Below are 24,580 nucleotides of genomic sequence, written 5' to 3' on the forward strand. Positions count from 1 at the left end.
ATACCGAATCATGTCAACGTGCAGATGCAAAATTCACTCAACCAGCTACATTTCACAATGATCTCCTGTTCATAACTACAAGGTTTTGTGACTTTTTAACGCATTTAAAATATGTTTTTAAAACTAGCCAAGAGGAAAACGCCCGGAAGGTGGTGTAAAATGACTCAATTGCATGCGAAATAATGGTAAACGCATGGTTGTTTGTTTTGTTTTAACGGAGTTTAAGTAAAAATGAAAGATTTTTTTTCCATTTTTCTATTGCAACTCGATAATGAATAACTAATATTGAATTGTAATAGTAACATTCGTTAAGAAATGTTCTAAAACATTATATGAGTGAATTTATGACTTGGGCCATTTTACCTCGTGTTCTCCTTTACTTATTATTGCAGTGTAGCTTCCGGCAGTTTATTTACAAAGAACGTACAAACTATATCAATATATTGCCGCAAAGCTCTAAAACCAGAGTATTTTTCGCTATAGTCAACTCAAATTTGACAAAAATGTCACTTACACCCCTCTGCTTCTAACCCACTCAGATATTTTTGCACATAGTATAGGGCAATACACTGGCTCCGAGGACATAGCAGCGGGGAATAGCATTTCATATTCTGCTGCTAGTTACCAGTACAGACGCTGCTTGAGTGCATCTCTTTGGTGGACAAACGCTCGATCAGTCAATCGGGGCAGATTTGTTCAGAGTCACACCCCACACCCCACCCCACACATCACATTTTCAAAGCCCCCCCCCCGTTCCCCTAGTAGACTTTTCGGAAGATCCCCACCCCCCTTGAAGTCTGACTTGTCAAAATTTTACAAAATATCATATGTGATTGGAAAAATATCCACGTTTTAAGTAATTCAGCGATTTAAATCCATTTCAGTATGTAAACATTTAAGGCAAAACAATTAAAATTTCAAACATTACAAAATCAATCTGAACAAAATCCAATAATACAAAAATCAATTTAAAATTAAGTAAAATTTAATCCTCTGTCTACAGCTTCTGAAAACAAATCTGAAGCCAATTAATTTAATTTCTGTTGGATTTGGATTCGAGGTGAGCGCCGCTGCCTACACTGTTGCATGAGCGCGCCACTGTTTAAAATCTGTCACGCATCTGACTTATAATTCTCAACGCCGGTACAAATTTGATGGAATTTATGGAATTTGTCAAATCTACATTCCAATAAGTTTTTCGTGGAAATTTCGTAGAATTTCCCGATTGATAACCTTTAAAGTTTTCCGTTAATACTCCAAAGAACTCTCCGTGAAAATTCCGACGATTTTCTTGAAAATTCTATGCAATATCCCGTTGAATAATCATCCATTATTTTTGTGAGATTGTCGAGGAATTTTAGAATGGTCTCCCACGATTTTTGCTTTTCGCGTATACTAAGTATACGTAGAGGCTAGGATCACTCCAAAACCGAAAGTTTGATAGAAGACCCATAGTGTTATGCCCCAATCGACTCAGCTCGAAGAAATTAAGGTGATGTCTGTATATATGTATTTGTGTCTACAAAAAAATGTAAGACACACTTTTTTATACTTAGCCTTATCCGATTTGCTTGCAACAGGTTGCATTCGATGCGGAATTCTTCCTAATTTTTTGCTATTGAAAATTGGCGCAATCGGCCGTTGCATTTCGGAGCTATTAAAAAATATTGTAGGAAAAAAAAATTCAAAATCGAAATCTCGGGTACTTATTCAAAAAGACGTATATGATTTTGTAAACAAAGATTCAAACGTCGATTTGTCCAATCTGATGGCACTCCCACGCAAACCAACACCACCAACAGGTAGCCGAAGGCTTCTCCTACCTGTCTGTGGTGATGGTTTGCGTGGGAGTCATATATATAATAGCCCTGTTTGTCTGTCCGCTGACTAGCCAACCAGACGCAGCACGCGGGGAATTTTTCATAAAAAATAAAATATTTGACACTTCAATTCAATCAGATGCAGAAACCAAACCAGTGACACCTTAGACAACCAGACACATCATTTGATGAAAGAAATCACAGACAACAGACGTTGAAAATTATGATTTTTATGAACGTATGATTTTTTTTGTCTTTATTAGCGAGATAAATGCATGAATTAATGAACCATTTATATTGAAAAAAAAATCACTTGCCATGGGCGCTACTGCGTCCACAAATAAACTAGTACTATCAGATTGGACAAATCGACGTTTGAATCTTTGCTTACAAAATCACATACGTCCATTTGAATAAGTACCCGAGAAATATTTTTTTGTTTCAAAAACTGCTCCAATGCATTCAACTGAACGCAAATAAATGTGAATTGATGAAAATAACTGAATTTATCTCCCTAAAGTGCAATTTCGATCGCTTTTCTGGTTACTTTTATGTGTTTTCTTGTTTTATAATACACGAGAAAGGCATCATCACCGCTAGGTGGATTATTTTGTTTTTTTTTACCCTTCCTTCGGAAGTGTCTATAATTTCACTTTGTATGCGTTACGCAGGCGTGTTATGTATTAACCCTTATAGGCGCAAGGCGATTTTTTTAGAAATCGCCGGAAATATTTTTAACGTAAATAATCATTGAAATCATTAACATTAAACGTATTTTCGGTTTGTTGTTTTAAAACAACATTGCGCATTTAAGGGTTAATCTATCAATAAATCTCTTGAATTATGAAATAAAATGTATGCCAATTGAAACAAATTCACTTTAATATTGAAAATATAATTACAAGTGATATGATACGAAAATATGCTTAATTTTCGGATTTGTTTTAAAGAAACAATTGATTTTAATTGAAGAACAGATAGAAGCATGTACTACAAAACTTTCTCAGAAAAGCAAAAACGTAAAAATTTGAAGGGATTTCAAAAATTTCTTTTATGGAAGCTAGATAACAAATGTGAGCATGTTTTGAGATACTAATAGACCACTTATATGCATGTATGTGTGCGTATGTGTGCAAATTTTAAAATTAACTTCCATATAAATCTCGCTCATTTTTAAGGTATTAAACATCATTAGTTTTACAAAATTAGTTAGTCATAAGGCAAAATATATGTTATTATTGAACGCTATTGAGTTTCGTTCAGATCAATGACTGATTAAGTTAGTTCTGGATTAATTAATATCGGAAATTACGAGTACACACGCTGCCAGAGTTACGATAGTTTCTAACCAACCATGTTACCACATGTTACAATAGCTATTCAATCCGACGAGCGCCTGATAGATAGGCAACCTGACGTACAGTGCGGAATCATTCGTTTTGTTGTCACTCATCCCATGGAATCCGCCTTTTGGTAGGCAATTAATTTGTCATTTACACTTTCAATCGCCCTGGGAGGTTGAGTAGTTTTATCTCATTTTAAATACTGGAGTCTGAAAATATTTCCTTTTAATTAAGGAAGAGTCAAAACTCACTGTAGGTGGATTAATCCGGTTTTTTAAATTTCTTTTGCTTTTGTTTATTAGACCACCCATTTCATTGGTATGGAAAAATTTTATTACTCAAACGCCAACTGTAAACCAGGTATTATGATCAGGAATTGCAAAAATTAATTGTTAATCATAATACCTGGTTTACAGTTCGGCCTACTTTTCCATATCAACAAAATGGGTGGTTTAATGACCATTATGCAACTCAAATGGGTTGCATAAAATCGACTATTTGGGTGCTTCAATGAAAAACCAACATAAGCACAGTAGTTACATGAAAACGTTTCGTTTTTTTAGCTTGAATAAGTGTTTATTTATTTATTACCAGACTTAGGCCGGAGTGGCCTGTGCTGCATATGAAAGTCTTCTCCATTCAGCTCGGTCCATGGCTGCACTTCGCCAACCACGCCGATCTGCGGAGGGTCCTCAAATCGTCCTCCACCTGATCGATCCACCTTGCCCGCTGTGCACCTCGCCTTCTTGTTCCCGTCGGATCGTTGTCGAGAACCATTTTCACCGGATTATTGTTCGACATTCTGGCTACGTGCCCGGCCCACCGCAGTCTTCCGATTTTCGCGATGTGAACGATGGATGGTTCTCCCAACAGCTGATGCAACTCGTGGTTCATTCGCCTCCTACACGTACCGTCCGCCATCTGCACCCCACCATAGATGGTACGTAACACTTTCCTTTCGAAAACTCCCAGTGCGCGTTGGTCCTCCACAAGCATCGTTCAGGTCTCGTGTCCGTAGAGAACTACCGGTCTAATAAGCGTTTTGTAGATGTAGTCAGTTTGGTACGGCGGCGAACTCTATTCGATCGGAGCGTCTTGCGGAGTCCAAAGTACGTAAGATTTCCAACCACTATGCGTCTCCGAATTTCTCTGCTGGTATCGTTATCGGCGGTCACCAGTGAGCCCAAGTACACGAATTCTTCAACCACCTCGATTTCGTCACCACCGATAGAAACTCGTGGTGGGTGGCTTACATTGGCTTCTCTTGAGCCTCTTCCTATCATGTACTACGTCTTCGACGTGTTGATGATTAGTACAATCCGTTTAGCTTCGCTTTTCAGTCTGATGTAGGCTTCATCCATCCTCTCAAAGTTGCGTGCCATGATATCAAAGTCGTCGGCGAAACCAAATAACTGGAAGGACTTTGTGAAAATCGTACCACTCGTGTCAATCCCTGCCCTTCGTATTACTCCCTCCAAAGCGATGTTGAATAGCAGACACGAAAGACTATCACCTTGCCGTAACCCTCTACGCATTTCGAAGGGACTCGAGAATGCCGCTGAAACTCGAACTACGCGCATCACCCGATCCATCGTCGCCTTGATCAACCGTATCAGTTTATCCGGAAATCCGTTTTCGTGCATTAGCTGCCATAGCTGGTCCCGATCGATTGTATCATATGCGTCGATAAATAGATGATGTGGCGGCACGTTGTATTCGCGGCATTTCTGCAATACCTGACGTATGGCGAACACCTGGTCTGTGGTAGAGCGTTCACCCATAAATCCCGCCTGGTGCTGCCCCACGAACTCTTTTGCAATTGGTGTTAGTCGGCGGCATACAATTTGGGAGAGTACCTTGTAGGCGGCGTTCAGCAATGTGATTGCGCGGTAGTTGCTACAATCCAGCTTATCGCCCTTTTTGTAGACGGCACACACGACACCTTCCATCCACTCCTGCGACAGAACCTCATCCTCCCAAACCTTGGTAATTACTAGCCAGTGCCTCACAAATGTGTTTAAACAGCTCTCCTGGTAGTTGGTCAACTCCAGGGGCTTTGTTGTTTTCAGCCGGCCAATCTCCTCCTTGATTTCCTGGAGATTCGGAGCCGGAAGTCGCATGTCCTGCGCGCGTGCTCCTAGGTTCATTACCATACCGCCACCGTTGTCTGCCATATCGCCATTCAGGTGCTTTTCGTAATGCTGCCGCCACCTTTGGATCACCTCACGCTCGTTTGTAAGAAGGTTCCCGTTTATGTCCTTACACACATCGGGCTGCGGCACCTGGCCCTAACGTGAACGGTTCAGTTTCTCATAGAACTTTAGTTCGTTATTAGCGCGGTACATTTCCTCCGTCTCTTCACGGTCTCGATCTTCTTGCTGGCGCTTTTTCCTCCGGAAAATCGAGTTTTGTCTGTTCCGCGCCCGTTTGTATCGTGCCTCGTTCGCCCTCGTGCGGTGTTGCAGCAATCTCGCCCATGCTGCATTCTTCTCCTCAACTAACTGCTCACATTCGACGTCATACCAGTCGTTCCTCTGATCCGGAGCCACCGTGCCTAGTGCAGCGGTTGCGGTGCTTCCAATGGCGGATCGAATATCTCTCCAGCCATCTTCAAGAAATGCTGCGCCTAGATGCTCTTCCGTTGGGAGTGCCACTTCCAGCTGCTGCACGTAGTCTTGGGCTAGTCTTTTTTTTTACAAGGGAGAATGCATTTACACACTAACCCAGTACACGTGCATTGTAGTTGCCAAACCACCACACGGAAGTGTACTGGAGTGTCGGACTCGACCATACCGGTAATACCGACTAAACTCCCTTGGGCTCCACCATCGTTTCCCCCAGGAACTACCTCTCAGTACTACTTCTGGGGGATGGCAGTACTAAACGTACTCGCTCGTTCTCGCTCACACAGGCACCCGTCCCGTGCGAGACTGACTTGGGTGCTCGCTCTATCGCACCCTCAAACACACCCTACATACTCTGTTGCACCTCTGTCATGCCGTGCGGGTCTAACTTGTATGCCCACCCTTCTCATGACCGTCTTGTAGCCGCCCAATGTTTAGCCGCGGCGGACGACTCCGACGCGTGTTGTACATCGTCGAGAGTTTTGAGCGCAGACATACTGCAACGAGGTAGTGGTCGGATTCAATATTCGCACTGCGGTAAGTGCGTACGTTCGTGATGTCGGAGAAGAATTTACCGTCGTGGTCGATTTGGTCTTCCGTTACTTGATTAGGTGATTTCCATGTGGCCTTGTGGATATTCTTGCGGGGGAAGAAAGTGATTCGGACTACCATTCCGCGGGAAGCTGCAAAGTTAATGCATCGTTGGCCGTTGTCGTTCGATACGGTATGCAGACTATCCGGTCCGATGACCGGTCTATACATTTCCTCCCTTCCTACCTGAGCGTTCATGTCAACGATGACGATTTTGACGTCCCGCAGTGGGCATCCATCGTATGTCTGCTCCAGCTGTGCATAGAACGCTTCATTCTCGTCGTCGGGTCTCCCTTCGTGTGGGCAGTGCACGTTGATGATGCTATAGTTGAAGAAACGGCCTTTTATCCTCAGCTTGCACATCCTTGCGTTGATTGGCTGCCACCCAATCACGCGTTGGCGCATCTTTCCCAGCACTACGAAGCCGGTTCCCAGCTCGTTGGTGGTGCCACAGTTTTGGTGTGGCCGATGCCCGCTTTTCCACACTTTCTGTCCTGTCCAGCAGATTTCCTGCAACGCTAAGACGTCGAAGTTGCGGGGATGTAATTCATCGTAGATTATCCTGTCGCAACCTGCGAAGCCTAGCGACTTGCAGTTCCATGTTCCAAGCTTCCAATCGTGATCCTTTATTCGTCGCCTAGGTCGTTGCCGATTGTATCGAGTCGTATTATCTTTTATGTCGTTCGTAATGGTTGTTTTTGAAGGCGGCTTATTGGGCCTGCGCAAACCTCCTGTCTCGTCGGAGGGCCGTCGTGTCAGGGCTGTTAAGCGTCCCACCTAACACCAGGACTTGGGCTTGTGCGCTTTGAGCGGCACACGGTCGCTTTGGCGGAACCTACTTGTGGATACATGCAGCTGTTTATAGAGGTTTAACAGGGTCCACTGTCCCACCACATCCTCTGCGTCGCGTATTAAATGGAAAAGTTTGATGGATATGACATCAACATTTTCCAAATGCAGGTTCATCTATCGCTTCATGGCTTGTAGAGCTATGCAATGTAGCACGATACCATGGAATCTGATAGTTCTCTGCAGCAACTCGGCAAGCCTTGTAGGATACACGTACAACTCGTGCTCTTTTTGCAACCAGTTGCACAAACTACTATTATGCTTGAGAAATGTTTTAGAAAAATGAATCTCTATCTAAGACATTGCTAAAAAAAATAAACTATCAGCTGTTTACATTTATTGTTTGTAGATCTTTTCTATCGAAAATGTTGATTCTAATATTTGTTTGAATGGTGTATGAAAATGTTGCATCATTAAATTGACTTCCTGAAATTCGTTTGAGAACACTCAATTTGATGAATAATACTTTTTTTTTCTGAGAAATGATGAAACAGTTGTACCAAAAGTTCACGAGACGCCATTGGTTGTTCTAACGAGCGCCAATTTTCTTTTAGTCACCTAATTATCCCAATCTGAGCACAAAACCTTTAATTTGGAGCACAGCCTTTCATTGTCCCTGAAACATGTGGTCTTCCGGGAAATCCAAAACTCCAGAAACATGGCTTAAATTGTTGATTATATCAGTCTGTTAGCCAGCAAGTGTTTCTCCAAAATATTTCCTGTGTTCTCTTTGTTTTGGAGAGGATCTGGATCATTACAAAAAGTTGTAAAATCCGGGACTCGTTTTCTTTCGAACTTTCAACTTTGAATAGCCTTCTTCTTCTTCTTCATCTTATTCCTCTTCAATGGCTCTACATTTCAACTGGGTCTTGGCCTGCTTTTCAACTTAGTATTCTATCAGCATTTCCTCAGTTATTAATTGAAAGCTTTTCCATGCCCCCCATTGCATGTACAATGGATACACTAAGACCAGGGTGTACAGACAGCTTCCAACCCGAAAACATCCATCCTAGGCAATCCTACGTCATTGCTTGGCCAATTCTAAGATATCATAAATTAGAGATCTTCTATGAATCCTTTGTAATGCAATATGGAAAGAAAATCGATGCAGCAACCTTTTATTACTTTAATGTACGACCTTTTCAAACAATCATCCCTAAATCACGTAGATCGAATTTATAGATTTTGGTCCACTTGATGTTGTTATCCATCATCATCCCAAGGTTGATAACTTTACTGTTAATGATGATAACTTCTCCGCAGAAATCCGTCCCAGGAATGACCTGCCCAGACTTGCTGAGGATTATTTCTTGTGTTCTCTTTGTTTTGGAGAGGAGATGGTTTTTCAGATGCCTAACGTTCGATAGGGTCCAAGTCTTCATTCACCTACCTACGAGTACGTAGGCAGGTACGTTCTCTTTAAAGCTTTCGTTGTTGAAGACTACGGAAAAATCTACAAGTAGCCCGACGCGCATTGTCTACATCGTGGACAACTTTGGCAGTAGGGGTCGTGGTAATATGATTCTTCCTGTAGTCAGACTGGTTATTATCCAGAAGAGGTGGATCTGTTGGTTCCGAGTAATCGGAGACTTTATGGAGCACCTTTGATATCGCTGCTGGAGCACACTTATTGACCTGAAGTTTTTTGGTTCAGTCGGAACCGTTGTCTTTGGCATTTGTGTAACGATGGCTTTCTTCCAGACGCACAGAAACTTGTTCGAATTGATGATGTCGTTGAACAAGGGCACGAGAAGAGGCAGAAAAAACTGACAAAGCGTTTCAATGAATGATACGGGAATGCTGTCGGAATTGGTCGCATTGGAGGTTATCTCATAGATTCTCCTAGAAACCTCCGCAGCATTTGTTTGTTCGAATACAATCTGGTTGCTGGCATTGTGATTCCGGGAGATACTGTTGTGTTCGTCACGTAGAGGCGGATAAGACACAGCTTGCAATGGCTGGAGCTGAAAATATCCTTCGGAAAACTGATTAGGGTAAGACGGTATAATATGCCCCCCTAAGGCAACTCCTTGATAACTTTTTACTTTTCAACGCAATTTATGCAAACTTTGTGTTATTTGGTAGTCCAAGAAGTCGCAAATGCATTGCTCGTGAGTAGTCATATAAAAATATTACAGATAACACGTAATAAAGCTTTTTTTGAAAAATCGTGAAAAAATAAATTTTAAAAAGTGCCTGGGCAATACGCCCCACCTCAACCAAAGACGTTTAATAGCCCTTCTTTAGTATTTTATCAATCCCATAATAAAAAGCCTACAAATCCTTATGCGCTTGACATTAAAAAACCAACATAGGTCCATTCAAGCAGTTGTGAATTACATTTCAATATTTTCCATACAATTTGGAAGCAACTGCTGCAGGCTCGCTGCGCTTGTGTCCAGTTGGTAAGGGCATATCGTCCTGCCTACACATGTCACATGTCTGAAACATGTCTTCGAGAATCGTTACATTTTTGAAGATGGAAGCAATTTTATTTCTTATTAACCACTGAGAAAAGTTATTTTGTTGCCCAACTGAGTGTTCCATTGCAAGTTTTGAGGACAGTATGCCAGAGTCACTCCAGAATGTTGCGCAAACAAACATGAAAAGTTACATCAAAACTGTAACTTTTTGTATTTTGCTATTATTTTCATTGTGTAATACAAAAATACTTCCACATTCACATAGTATGATGGGTTTACAAATACTTATAAGTACCAACTGATTTTGACCTTTAATTAGTTATAGTTTTCTAGAAATCAAAGGGGGGCGTTTTGGCCAGATGGGGCGCATTATACCGTCTTACCCTAGATGTGCTTGGACAGCCATTTGGGCATCGGCGGTGTTACATTTAGAGGTATTGTGAACTCCATCCCTTCGAAGATTGCTTCATAGTTCCACAATTATTCTTCTTCTTCTTATTGGCGTTACATTCCCACACTGGGACAGAGCCGCCTCGCAGCTTAGTGTTCATTAAGCACTTCCACAGTTATTAACTGCGAGGTTTCTAAGCCAGGTTACCATTTTTGCATTCGTATATCATGAGGCTAGCACGATGATACTTTTATGCCCAGGGAAGTCGAGACAATTTCCAATCCGAAAATTGCCTAGACTGGGACCGGGATTCGAACCCAGCCACCCTCAGCATGGTCTTGCTTTGTAGCCGCGCGTCTTACCGCACGGCTAAGGTTCCACAATTATAAATTTTAAAATAAATGCAAGAAAAAAAGAGTTTCTTTGGAAAAGCCTTGAATGATTCAAGTATCGACTGAAAAAATAAAAATAAACGGGGAACATCCATATACTAAGACATTTTGCAAGATTTTAGTCAAGTTAAATAATAAATGTTACTGATAGAGATTGTTTTATCAGTTCATAATTCCGAGCCATGATAACGATAAAGACACGATATTGAACGCGTCTAAACTTTGATTTGTCTCAGACGTGTCAGATTTTATGTTTTCTACATTTAAGCATGGCATCCCTAGTAACATTTTGGCTTTATGCTGGTTTTATGGATGTCATGAAGAGCAAATAATGGTTTTCATGATCGTTATAAAACTAAAAATGTTACTTGGGATCACTTATACTGCATAGTAGACATGAAAATGCATAAAAAAAAATTAAAAGGATACAAAATAGCGTGAACACTTTTCGTGGATTTCAATGTTTGAATTGTATGAATTTTTAAATGCTCACTGTCCTTTTTCCTTGTGGGACAATATATTATTAATATGCTTTACGGTGAATTATGGTTATTTGCATTAACAAAAGATTGTTGTGCGTCAATCCACCTTCAATCTTCAGAATAAAACAAATGATTTCGGCATTGACAGCCTTTTCATTGAAAACCCTAGATCCACCCTAGCCAAACCCCTTTTGTTGACTTTTGACTACAAATTGTATCAAATGGAGAACGTTAATGAATCTGATTGGAAAGATTACCGCCACCCTACTGAGCAACCATTTACCACCACCGCTCTCTGACCCCAGTTTCCCCTGAAAATATCTGGCAACAAGCAAGGATCTGCTCGCAGTTCGTACATTATGTGAACCCATCCTCGCCACACCGATTGGGGAAAATGCTTCCCCTTAAAAGCACACCGCCGGGAAAGCGCAATGGCAGTGAAAAATGGGGTGGAGCATTCGCCCTGTACGTTCACCCTCACCCGGCGTTTTTCCTCATATGGCACGTGACGCCCGGCCAAGGAAAATGGCGTATCCTTGCGCATGCCCGGTGTCGCACTTGACCCCGGGATCGTCTTCACAAGAGGACTTGTGTCCCACTCGGCTAAAGGGGCCACTTTTACTTCGTTTGCTGCTGCAGAATATCCCGGTTGGTGTGTCGGTGAGTCCTGTTTGGGCGTAGTGAGCGTTAGTGCTGTATAGTGCAAGTATAGTCCAGCAAGCTAGCTCCAGGCAGAATACAAGGATATAGGGGACCTTTTTTTTCCTCGCTGGCTATAAACGTCTTTGCAGCGGACGCAGTGTGCGAAAAAATCCAGGAAGTGCATTTAGGCGTCGAAAAAAGAGCAGTGCTGCTGCTGGTCGGTCGTTTAGTTGGTGCAAGCTTGGTGACAGTTTTTATTATTTTCAAGAGTCACGGGAAACATACATGGGCAGCGCGGGAGAAGAAGAAGAAGCATAGACGTAACGTCTTGGTGAAGTTACATTTTTTTCGCTCAGCGATTTGCCGTGTTCCATGCATTAACGCTCGCGCGAAAGTCAACACGTGCGGTGGTGTGTGAAAAAGTATCTAATACGCCAGCATACCGGTTGGTGGAATTCGTGAAGCTTCCCATAAGAAAGGATAACAACGGAAAGTTCTTCGCTTCTCGGTGGAGTGTTGCTTATACACGCAAGAGAAAGGAAGGTAAGCTTTCTGGAGTGCAATCAATTTCCGAAATGTAGTTGTTGGAATATGATATTCGAATTCCTTATGGTAATGATGGGTCAAAAAATGAGCATGATTTCATCATGAATTTTGGGTTTCGGTACTTTATTGAAGTGATTTTTCAGAACAATTTTAGAGTTCATCACTATTATGATTAATTTAAGAACAGCATACTTTCAATTCATAGACACTAAAATCTAACTCACAAGAAATCATTATACACAAGAAATCATATACCCTTTAGAATGTTATACATGAAAGTACTCTCTTTTTTCGAGATGCTAGGAATTTGTAACAATAAGATGGAATAAGGAACAATTCCCTTACTTTCATTTAGTAGGGTTTTGGTCACCGTGATTTTTTTATATTTTTAGTTTATTGATTTTTTCGGTAAAAAACGACACACACACACACAATTTCCGTGTGTGGTCTAATCAGAGTTGAGCACACTGGTGGGAAGTGAAAGTTTTTCAATATCTGGTGATGTATGGAGTAAGCCGAAACGTTATCAAAAACGGAAATGTCGTTTGTCGTTTTTCACTGAAAATAATCAACAAACCAAAAATATATAATTCCCTTATTTTGTAACACACAATATCACAATTTCTAACACTCACCCATCGCATGATAATTTTTTTTGGGGGTTCTGATTTCTCAGTCGACTATACATATATTGATTTTTCTAAGAAGATATCTAAAATGGTTTTAAATCAGTTACATGAATATTGTATAACTAGTTCTTGTTACAATTGAATTTATCAAATAGGGATTTTAAAATGTATTAAATTATAAGTGGACATGCCAGTTTCAAAAGCCAGTTGTCGTGTTAATCTTTCACATGTATTTTCAAAGATACATGTGATAAGTGTTAATTTAATTTTGCTTTATAAAAAACACATAATATACAATCGCGAGTCGTATAGATGTACGAGTATGATAACCAAACAATATTTTTCAGATACGGATTACCTAGGAATCTAGATCAAGTTTGAGACGAATTAAACCGATTTTGAAAGAAAATTACAGACCAGAATCCTGAAATTATTTTAATTACAAAATTATCAAAGAATTCTCGATTTGACTGCGAAAGAAAAAAAAACAATTAGTTAACCCGGCATACGTTGTCTTGCATAGTTTGCGTGATTGTTGGTTGTGAATTGCCCATGCAAAACACCCATCCCAATCCTTATTTCAGACACCACAGAAGCCTTACCTATTTTGGATTTGTTTTGCAATGTGGTGTGAAATGTTTTTGCCTATCCGCCTACATGACTCAAAGTTGATGTCAAGGCCACAAATTCAGTTTTTGTCTCAAGTCAGTTTTTATTATTCAATAAACTTGAGTTGAGCCAGATGAGCATATGACCCTTCAAAGTGACTTATACTACTGCATAGTATTAACTAACAGCATATGGCACCTATTCATTAACAGTTTTCTGATTTGATTTTTGGTTGACAAATAAAGCAATTTCATTACCAATAAGGTACACTGGGGGAAGTGGAAAAAGGGGGTAAGTGTAAAAATCGACTCGAAAAAATTCAATTGTGCAGACTTCACAGTTTTTTACACACCGTAACATTGTGCAAAAATATAGTTTAATGTTCACACTAATACTATGTTAAAATCTGTGTTATACTTACACTAACACAATTTACGCTAGAGCTGTCATTTTAGGTTTCGCGAGAAGTTGCGTTCATAAAATCAATTCTTACAAGCATAAATTGTTCCTTTTTCCGGTGATTTTGCACCACAGGTGACTATTATAATACAATTAAACTAGTCACATTCAATTTGTAGTGGTTTGTACCATGAAAGCAAATATTTTAAAGATTTTACACTTACCCCTGCTATCGAACACTGCGGGGGAAGTGGATAATGTTCTGATCACGCAATTTTTTCCTTCCCTTCATGTTTTATTTTGATAGCTATCATAGCTTAATATATTCTTTCTTTGTTATCATCGTGATTTCAGTGGTGATTGGACTTACATACATAAGAAAACGCCTGATTAATCCATTTATCGGTATTGATGCCTTTCACATGTTTTACATATGAAAAAAAAGTACGAGAAAGATAAAATAGCACTGATAGGTAAATATATTCCATAATACATATATTCATTTATATTCATAACAAGTTTCGCCATTGAATGCAATTTGTTGCGAACAAATCGGGTAGGGACAAGTGCATGAAAATAGGTGATAATTTTGTACGTGTATTGCGCACACACATACATGCAAAAACGCACACACAGACATCATATCAATTCGTTAAACTGAGTCGATAAGTTTATAACACTGTAAGTCCCATTCTCTTTCAAAAAAGTTCATCTTTGAGGCGAACATACAGATTTTACGTACACTTAGTGTTCGAGAAGACACAACCAGCTCTCAGCTAGCTATTTCAAGAATTCCTTGGGGACCTATTCTTTTAATCCAATGAAATTATTCAACAAAAGATTTCCGTCTTGATTTTAATCATATATCACTACTCATCACAATTAAAGGTCAATATAACTTCGGTTTTCCACTTACCCCATTCCACTAGGATAAGTGGAAAAATAACTCTCAAATTTCAAATATATTTTTATTAATTTCAAGCAGCTAAAATTGTATGAACTACCGCACAGTTGGTGCAAAATGGACTGTTTTTGGGAGCCCATAATGATTGAATGCATTTAGATCATTTAAATTGGTTTTACAATAATTTGAACATGAACTATCGATTTTTCCTTTTCCACTTCCCCCAGTGTACCTTAATTGAAAATGCATTGCTAAAAAAATATATTGAAATTACTAAGTTTGTAGTAATAGTAAAAGGACTTCCAAATAAACGAAAGATTTAAAAAAATAAATAAAAAATAAAAGTAATAGTCCTTTTATTTAGTCAACTCAAATCACCAAGGAAGAGAATACAAATGTATACCAGTTGTTCATTGAGGATAAATATTGGCAAATTTCCAATTTGCCAACAATTAGTATTTTTCCCATTCGAACCGCACAAAACGTTCCGAATATTGCAAACGGCTGCGTGCGAAACAAAACCACGGTCAAACACGCACTAATTGAACTGATTAAACAGTCATAAAAGATCAAAATGTTCCGAATCTAGCGAACAAACTGGGTGCAAAACAAAACCAGGATCGTTTAATTTATTCGAGCCGCACACAACAGAACGAAACATTCCGAATCTTGCGAACGTCTGTGTACAAATCAAACATGCACTAAATAGTTAGCTCAGCTTAGCTTGATTGACTGTACACATCGTAGTTGCTAGTCGTGATTGGCCGAGAAACAACAAATAATGCACAGCAATTGAATACTTTTATCGGGACCAGAAAGCTATTCTCACTGTACATGCTTCGGAGTTTCTTGAATTCAAGACCAATCACGATGCGAGACCAATCACGAAATTAGTTCGACACTCATTGCTACAAAAGACCTAGGAATCCTCTGCATCTCCATGAGCGCACTGGAAAGGAATACACACTTAACTCATTTCACAGTATTCGGTAAATTTTACCGAAATCTCAACAGCAGAACTATTCGGTAAATATTTTACAGATTTTTTGTAATTTTTTCCATTGTTCAATTGTCAAAATCACCGAAAATCAGTAAAATTATTTACCGAACAGTTCTGCTGTTGAGATTTCGGTAAAAATTTACCGAATTCGGTGATTTATTTTAAGTGTGTAGTATGATAGTTGGGAAGGAAATCTATTGGAAATCGCCTTCGTAAGCGAATAATTATTTCTTTTGAACGACGCAGTATTCATGATGATACAGAAACGGAAAAGCAACGCATGTCCAACGTATTTTCCCGAAGACTGATTCGATATCTTATCTACTTCGCGACGACAAAAAACATGCACTGTACTCGCTTGCTCGATGGCTAATCTGCACTTACTTGCTCTATGGCTAATGCAAACTATTGAAGATCGCGCTTGTTTCGACCGGAGCAAAGCGCAATACGTGCGTATTAGCCACCGAAGACCAAATAGATATTTTATTATTTTCCCGACGAATAAAACACGCACTGCACTTACTTGCTCGATGGCTACTGCAAACTCCGATCAATCATGCACTATATAGTTTGTTGAAACCGTACAAAACAAAACGTTCCAAATCTTGCGAATGACTGCATACAAAATAAAAACAAGATCAAACGCGTATCAATTAACTCGATCGAACGCACGAATCTCTTATGATTCGTTCAATCATCTATTCAAAACTATTTTGACATTTATCAAAAAGTTCCAGTAGAAATTCATATGAGTGTTGTTGCTTTTTTCTCCAGAAATTTCTATAAGGAAAAACTTTTCAGAATTCTCCGAGAAGAAAAAAGAATCTCTATATTGTCATCTTAGGATCCCCAAAAAACTTCTTCAGTACTAGAACTTTTTTGTGACTTCTCCGAATTTTTCACTGAAATATCCACAAAAAGGTAAAAGGGCTTTGACCGAAAATTATTTGGCCAAAAGCCATTTGGTCGCAACCCTTCCGCATGCCTTTTTGGCCGAAATGGACATACAGACAAAAATATCGTTCGGTGGAGCTCGTCGTTTGCCCGAATTGATCATTTGGTCAAAAATGCCGTTTGGACGAAATGGTCGTTCAACAGATGGCCATTTAGCCGAGAATGTCATTTAGTTGATCGGGTCATATGGCTGAAAATGTCGTTTGGCTGAACAGGTCATTTAGTCGAAAAAGTCGTTTGGTAGAATTGCCCATTTGGCCTGAATGAACATAGGTCCGAAAATATCGTTTGGTCGATTAGGTCATTTGGCCAAAAATGGCCTTTACGGGGGCTCTTATTTTGGACCACCAAGAGGAATTTGCACTCAGTGATTCAAAATATGAGCCGTCGAACTGGTGGTCCAAAATACCTCCCTTACCCTACCATTGCTGTAAAATGACAAATTTGTGGCTTTGATTTTCCAAACATTGCGAAAAAACAATGATGACCGTAAAGTAACATTTGTTTTGTCCAACGCAAAATGACACTTGTTAACAAAAGCATGTCCGGGAGCTGTAATTTATCAAATTGGGCTCATGTTTTCGTGCCATGATACTAGGCTCCTAATCCGACGTCTGAAAGAGATTATTCTGTTTGTTTTTTTCGATAATAAATGTTTTGTAGAGATTTGTATGATAAGTAGGGTAAAACAACCTATTATGGAGAAGTTAAGCGCCGCGTCAAAACAAAATTGATTTCAAAAATTCCTTAAAAATGAACTATTTATTATATCCAAGATGGACAATTTAAACACTGTCGCATCTGTTATTTTACCGGACAAGTCATTTAGCCGAAAAATTCGTTTGGCCGAAATGTTCGTTTGGTAGAAAAGTCATTTAGCCGAAAATGTCTGGTAGAACATTATTTTTCGGTCAAATGTCCTATTAGATCAAAACCTTTTTCTGCCAAACTACCAGTTCGGTCGTATGTCGCTTTAGGCCAAATGACATATTCGTTTTTCAATCTATTTGCGGAGATTTTATTTGGTTCAAATCCTGACAGAACCCTATTTTGAGCACCTTCTATTTCCGTTTCTTTCCGGTCTTCATTACTCAGTGCCTTCTTTCTAGCAAATTCGCATGATTTTTTGTGCATTGCTATGTGCAAGTAGAATCCTACGGGTACGATGGTCGGCTACCATTTCTGCCTTTCATGCAGGAGGTCGTGGTTTCAATCCCAGTCTCGTCATACTTTGCTCTATTGTTGTTTTGCGTTCCACCAAAACAATTCCAATTGTTATGCCTTTCATCAGGTATCAGAACGTCGGCTCAGGAGGAGATAGTTAGTGTTTAGTCCAAACGTCCTATAGATTGTGAAGATCAGGCTTTTAAAGATAAAATCGTAATTCAAAATCGATTGTTTGAAGTCATCTTCGCATTTGAGTTAAAACGGTATTAAGAGATTTTCTGCTACTCGAAACTACTCCGTTATTTTTTCGACCGTGCTTTTTGGCCTTTACGAGTCTTCGACGCAGTAATTGTAATTTATATAGAATATGTTTCATCACATCTAGGAAGGTAATATACCTTCAAGTAATGATGCAGTAATCGGTTCCATATCAGAAGAACGCCGATCTATTAACTCGTTCATGGATGACAACATTGTTTGTATGAACTAACCGATAGCGTCGTAGGACATATACCGTAGAATAATCCTCCAGCATTCCAACATCTCGAAAGTAAACGCGGAAGCCCAAGGATTTTTTCTCACCCACGGCAACGCTGTTTGTTGATTCCATCATCGCTCCTTGTCGCTGCACACTCCGATAGCAACCAGCCAGGATAACAAAAAAAAAAAGCTGCAACAAACCCGATGTGGTGGGGGTTGGTTCCCCACCATACCACCGTTCAGGAGCGCCCTAGCGGGAAGCGAGAAAAAGAATAAGTCTTGGCGTCGTGGGTGTCGCGCACGACAGAGTGAGATAGAGGGAACACAGAGCTTACTGCCGCCAGGGTAACTACCATCGAGGGAGGAGGGATAAGGTCCACCAGGCATGCACCCTCTGTCAACCAACGAACCAACCGACATTGGCCAGGGAAATCAGGCACAACGCGTCGTATAAATTAAATCAGCGCTGGGGAAAAATTGTGTATTGAACTTTTATCGCTCGATAAGCGAAGGACTTGCTCCTGTTGTCGGGTTTCGGATCACCGGGAAATTTCGTTGTGCTTCAGTGAACTGGCCGGGAAGATTCTGGGAAAAGTGCGAACACACTGCTTGTGCGTGGACAATTTCGGCATCCGGAATTACCGAGACTGGAATCTGTTCGAAAACAGTAGATACACGGTTGGATCAGTGATGCTAAGTAAGTTTCGCCAAAGTGAATACTTCGTTGGCATGAGTGCTCAAATTGATGGGATGACGATTTGCATCCGTTCAATGGATACTGTTCGGAGTTAAGCCTGTCGGATGTAAGAATAGAAATAGAGAAAGCAGTGTGGAGTTAGGCGATGATCAGGACCGGAGCATAATGGAGTTTATACAGTATCTAGGTGAAAGTAAGATGGTTTGATTTTGTTTTTCTTGCGATCGGCTTCAAGAGTGGAATTGTGATTGATTTTTTTTTTCTTTTTATGAGAAATGATTTATCGATATGATTGATTAGTTCCAGGCGCGTTGGATTCTTTTGATTAGTTAAAACTTTAATTTTATTACATCTATTTTCATCTATTTTGTGAAGTATGCTTGTTTTTAGAAGCGGAACTTGATTTTTTTTCCCTGTTGGGTACATTTTCCACTGCGATCAGTTGATTGATATATTGTGGCAGGCCCCGTTGTAATGTTTGTGTGTCATAGCACTGTGAAATTTAGTGATTTACAAGGAGTCACCATGCTACTACCCAAGCCGTTCCTAAGTTGATGTTGACAGAATAACAGCGATTTCAACAATGATGTTCTTACGATTGGCCCTCTGCCAAAAATCAAATTCTGTTCGCTTTACACTCGCTGCTTCCTTGCGATATTTATCCATTCTATACTACATTGCTTTGGTCCCTCATACTTTGAGCAGTTAATATTGTACTCATCGATAAATTCCAATAAATAATTATTATAAATAGTTATAATGTATATCATAATGTGAAACAAACAGCAAAATGTCACCTTCATGATCTAATATTGTTTGATTGATTTGATTGTGCGGTGAATAGCGTGTTCTTTAATAACATGACATATTTTGAGAGATTGTAGTGTTAAAAAAAATCCAATAAGTTGCACCAATTTCAGGGCTGTTACAACAGTCGCGGATTTCGCGATTTTCGCGTTTTTCGCGAATTTCGCGGATTTGTTGCGGATTTACCCTTCCAGTTGCGAAAATCGCGGTTCCGTCAAATATTGTCGCGAAAATCGCGGATTTTTAATCACACTCTCGCGAAAATCTCGATTTCCCTCAATTTAATTTTAGGATTAATTCAACACGCCATTTATGTGGGCGTTTGCAAAATAGGCAACCCGTCGAGATCCAAACACATGGTATTTGAATAATCTTTCAATAGTCGTATGGATGTTGGTTTAAGTGGACACATAGAAAGTCTGTCGAATTGTCAGATCGATCATATTGCATTTCTGGATTACCGAAATGCCGAGAGCTATTTATTTTATTGCTTAGAACTTTTGTGCTGCAAATTGCGGTATTACAATTATGATTACTTGCGCTGCATAGACGGTCGACGATAAAGTCGGATCAAACGCAGTAATATTCACACCTGCAACTGCCGGGACGGAACTGATAGCTGATCGAAGCTGTCTTTATTTAGGTGTTTTGAAATTTATAATTTTGGGTTCAACGCCAATGCGGAAAGGAATTAGAAGGATTTAGCAATTTTAATTAAGAGGAAGACCAGACGGACCGTCACATTAAAATGATTGTAAGGATAAAATTTGGTAGAAAAAAAACACAAGAACACCAATAAACTAGACAAAAATTGCGATGATAGGGTCTGACGGCTCCGGCTTCTCCCTGAGGACTGGAATTGTGGGGCTCCTGCCGCTTTGTATAGCTTTTTTTTTCCTAAGGGTGGTGCAAATATGGTTCTGTATATCTGCTCTCCGGTGGTATGTTAACTTGCTGCTGAAGCTGAAAGATTGATGTCTAGGTTGGGAATGCCACATTTTGACCATTCTCGCCAATATTAGCTCCCAAACAGAAAATCCTTGTGGATTGTTCGACCTTTCTTTTTGTGAGAAAGGATCAGATTGCCTTTCAATGGTTGGGGCCATATTCAGAGAGGTTTTTTTTAATTACCCGACCATCAGTTGCGTCTAGTTTTGTACCATGCTCAATAACTATTGCAGGCATCTCATTCAAACCATTCAGTTTTCATCCTTTGTTCTATAATGCATTCCAATAGCTTTATGGTAGGCTCAGTCTTGCAAAATGTCGTGACCATCACCAGATGATCAGATATGAAAACAAAAACCACCACGCTTTTAAACGATGTTCTTTACTGACAATCACTGCAAGCGCATCGTGACATGTAGAAGCTGACACGTGAGTACCTTCGGTAAGCGTGACACCCAGATTGACAACCACAAGCTGAGAGCCATAAAGAGCATCAGGTCGGTCAGCTGTCAAAAGTGCAGGTGAGCACCGTTATTGATTGATTTTGTTGTCGTTTGATTGGACTGACGTCGTTTTTAATTGATAAATTGGATAAATCAATAGTTAAATTAAGGGTTCATTCACAAATTACATAACGCTAAAATGGACCTGGGGCTGAAAGCCCCACCCACCCTCTCGTAACGTATTTTGTATGGAGGGTTCTGAAATTTGTATGGGCTGTATTTGTGAATGGCTCTAAGTTTTACCAATTTGATCCAGACTATCTTTTGAAAAAGGCCAAATTTTTTATTGATTTTTCAAATGGATACAATCAAAAACGACGCATCCTACAAAAAAATGTTATATGGGTGACTATCGCAAAATCAGTCAAAGTTTCTAATAAAGATATCGGAAACAATTCAAATTGAGCCCTACACTGAAAAAAATCAGTTTCAACAGTTTCAAGAATTAAAACTCGATTTGCGAAAAAACGCTTTTTCTGATTTGTATGAAATTGTGTCTCAAGATAGGTGATTTTGTTCCCTACCAACCGTCCATACATCGCAAGCTGGGCACTTTGAAGGAAAAAAAGTTTTTCTAACAAAAACTCTTTCTTGTCGAAATTATTTTCAGTGTATTTTTATCCGTTGCGATTAGTTACGACCTAAATATTGTACTCTGCTTGACTGTACAGGAATATTTAAATATATGTATATATATGTTAAATCCACTGGCACTCCTTGACACTGAGAAAAAAAATCAATTCCGACAAGAAAAATTTTTTGTTAGAAAAACTTTTTCCTTAAAAGTGTCAAGCTTGCGATGTATGGACGGTTGGTAGGAACATAATCACCTATCTTGAGACACAATTTCATACAAATCAAAAAAAGCGTTTTTTCGCAAATCGAGTTTTAATTTTGAAACTGTTGAAACTGATTTTTTCAGTGTAGGGCTCAATTTGAATTGTTTCCGATATCTTTATTAGAAACTTTGACTGATTTTGCGATAGTCACCCATACAACATTTTTTTGTAGGATGCGTCGTTTTTAATTGTATCCATTTGAAAAATCAAAAAAATTTGGCCTTTTCAAAAGATAGTCTGGATCAAATTTGGAAAAACTATGTATGTACTTTTCTTTTAATAGCACCTCTTAAAATATTGCACAAAAAGTCAATATAAACAATAAGAACACTTAAATGTTCCCAAAAATTCTATTTTGGCTTCATGCATTTTTATCACAGCAAAAATCCATTAATTCCGCTAAGTGGATTATTCCATTGCTGTCGAGCGTTGATTTCGAACCAAACACCACATAGGTCAAGTGATCATCACGATAGTCAAGATGACATGGATATGACAACCACAACATCAGGAAAGTTTTCCTATCATTCATGCTGGTGATCACAGGCAGAAGAAGTGAAGACATGGTGGGTGAGTGACCAAGCGCTAGTTGCTAAAATGTCACTTTCATGGTGATCGTTACACCAAGCATGTGAGATCCACATTGAGCATCACAATTGAGTGCTTGACACATGACCTGGATTTTGTTATTGTCACGCTTTGCGTGACTTGTACGGTGACACTTTGCAGCACTGGGTAGGCTAGTTTTTGTTCAATTACATTCGCTACAAAATTCCTCGCTGTTCTTATATCCATTGAGAGTTCGTTCGTGATTACTCAGTTGCAGCAAACTGTCTGACTGAACTCGAGCCTTGAGACTCCAAGCCCGTGGTGCTCAGCACTTTGGGCGTTTTTTTTTCCTCAATTTGCTTCTCACACAATAAAAATAAGTTTTGACCATACAAATTGGCACTTGGTCTAAAGCATTCAATCAAATATATCTTTCTGCTGATGGTAATAAACTGGATATTGGTGTTAAATTCATTCCGTAGGAAACGATCAAGGTGCGGCCGCAGTGTAATTTTACTTTGACCAAGTCGTACGGAGTGATTTCAATACCAATATTTGTTTTAATACCTTCAGCTGATAGATATATTTGAAAGCTTTCGTCCAAGTACTAACTTGTTAGAAGAAAGCTCTTTTTTATTGTGTAACAAGCAAATAAATGGGAAAAACGCCCAAATATACGACGTTCTAATGCTCACTATAGATGGCAAAACGGCATCGTGTACGCGGCCTACCATGAAGCCTATGGCCTCTTCTAGGATGTCTACTGCATGTTATCTTCGCTTGACGCTCTTCCGTGAAATGAACAACGTGTCGAGACTGCCGTGTTGTATAAGCTTAGCAATACCCATCACGTAGTGATAATGACATCATTTTTCAAATCGTGAATATTATCCAAGTTCTTAAAAATTCGCAGGCCTTAGAACCGTTCCTGTCCACCTCTGGTTTCATTTTGCCTGAGTGCTTTTAAATCAGATTCGTCAGGCTTTGCTTGGACCTCTGCAGAGTTCTGTAGAGAATCGCTTGCTTTAAAAAAAATTGGTCTTATATCATTTCCTAACTGGCGGATTTATGGAAGTACACAATGCAATGACTGATCAATAAATAGCTTGACGGATTGTTGATGCGTCCAAGCCCTTGTAAAACGATAGTAGAGATTAGAAGAATACTATATAGCGTACCAAAAAGTATAATTCAAATATAGCCATGCATCTAACTGGTATTTACCTACACTGGCCGGCATAATAAAGTGTCCACTTGCCGTTTTTCATACAAAATGGTCAACTTTGGAGCTCTAGATCTCGGGTTCCCGTGAACCGATTTGGCTGAAAATTTTACCAGAGCTCAGATATAACTTGAATTTTAACATATCTAAGATTCACAGGTTAAAAAATTATTGCGGTATTACCAAAGTGAATTTTTTGGCAAAAATTTATTTTTTAAATATCTTGAATTCTATAGGTTGTAGACTGATGACATATTCAGCAAAAACGCGTATTTTGCCAATACAAAAAAGTTTGCTATATATATACCTGTACACTTAGAGATGTAGTTTTCGAGGTATTTGAAAAACAATTTTTTGCCAAAAAATTCACGTTGGTATTACCGCAATAATTTTTAACCCTGTGAGTCAATATGCTCGAAACATAGATATGTTAAAATTCAAGTTATATCTGAGCTCTGGTAAAATTTTCACCTGTCATAAGACGAGTTTGAACAATCCCATTGAATTCCACCACTTAACTGTATCCTGACAGATACGTATTTCGACCTCAACAGTAAGGCCGTCTTCAGTGTCTTGTACTTGACTCGACTTGGGTTCCCGTGAACTCGATTTTCAGCCAAATCGGTTCACGGGAACCCAAGATCTAGAGCTCCAAAGTTGACCATTTTGTATGAAAAACGGCAAGTGGGCACTTTATTATGCCGGCCAGTGTATGACAACAGACTGCCATCTGCACAACTTACTTATAAAGAAATACAATAATACAACAT

At 39.4% G+C, this 24,580-nt stretch overlaps 1 protein-coding gene across 5 annotated transcripts in view; it reads left to right on the forward strand.

Moving 5' to 3' along the window:
* The window catches only part of LOC134205659 (armadillo segment polarity protein), a 114,442-nt gene that overhangs the window by 17,073 nt on the left and 72,789 nt on the right, over positions 1 to 24,580 (forward strand). The window contains exon 1 of one of the 5 annotated variants that reach the window (XM_062681146.1): positions 11,587 to 12,100. The exons of the other annotated variants lie outside the window; for them this stretch is intronic. The gene's annotated coding sequence lies outside the window, so the exon portion shown is untranslated. Of the gene's footprint in view, positions 1 to 11,586; positions 12,101 to 24,580 lie in introns of those variants that run through there. 5 annotated transcript variants of the gene reach the window in all.

This window comes from Armigeres subalbatus, chromosome 1, assembly GCF_024139115.2.
Source record: "Armigeres subalbatus isolate Guangzhou_Male chromosome 1, GZ_Asu_2, whole genome shotgun sequence".
Lineage (NCBI taxonomy): Eukaryota > Metazoa > Arthropoda > Insecta > Diptera > Culicidae > Armigeres > Armigeres subalbatus.